At 40.3% G+C, this 662-nt stretch overlaps 1 non-coding gene across 1 annotated transcript; it reads left to right on the top strand.

Moving 5' to 3' along the window:
• Positions 1-339: 339 nt before the first annotated feature.
• Positions 340-443, top strand: LOC130959145 (small nucleolar RNA R71). Its single transcript, XR_009078240.1, has one exon. It is a non-coding gene; the product is annotated as a small nucleolar RNA R71 (small nucleolar RNA).
• Positions 444-662: the final 219 nt, after the last annotated feature.

The following is a 662-nucleotide window of genomic DNA, read 5'->3' as shown; positions in this document are numbered from 1 at the left end:
TCAGAAGCTGCCTCTTTAGTACTGTTGGATGCATGTTGCCATCCATTCAGACTTTGAGAGATCATGTTGACCTGTTGAGTCAACACTTTGTTCTGAGCCAATATGGCATTCAGAGCATCAATTTCAAGAACTCCTTTCTTCTGAGGTATCCCACTATTCACGGAATTCCTCTCAGAAGTGTACATGAATTGGTTGTTTGCAACCATGTCAATGAGTTCTTGAGCCTCTTCAGGCGTTTTCTTTAGGTGAATAGATCCACCTGCAGAATGGTCCAATGACATTTTCGAAAATTCAGATAGACCATAATAGAATATATCTAATATGGTCCATTCTGAAAACATGTCAGATGGACATCTTTTGGTCAGCTGCTTGTATCTTTCCCAAGCTTCATAGAGGGATTCACCATCTTTTTGTTTGAAGGTTTGAACATCCACTCTCAACTTGTGACCAGCTTATCCCAGGAGTCCAGGCTATCCTTAGGTTGTGAATCCAACCATATTCTAGCTCTGTCTCTCACAGCAAAAGGGAAAAGCATGAGTCTATAGACTTCAGGATCAACTCCATTCGTCTTTACAGTCTCACATATCTGCAAAAACTCAGTTAAAAACTGATAAGGGTCTTCAGATGGAAGTCCATAAAACTTGCAGTTTTGTTGCATTAAG

This window comes from Arachis stenosperma, chromosome 10 (genome assembly GCF_014773155.1).
Source record: "Arachis stenosperma cultivar V10309 chromosome 10, arast.V10309.gnm1.PFL2, whole genome shotgun sequence".
NCBI classification, from domain to species: Eukaryota; Viridiplantae; Streptophyta; class Magnoliopsida; order Fabales; family Fabaceae; genus Arachis; species Arachis stenosperma.
The sequence above is the reverse complement of the archived record's forward strand: the minus strand, read 5'-3'. Positions and strand labels throughout refer to the sequence as shown.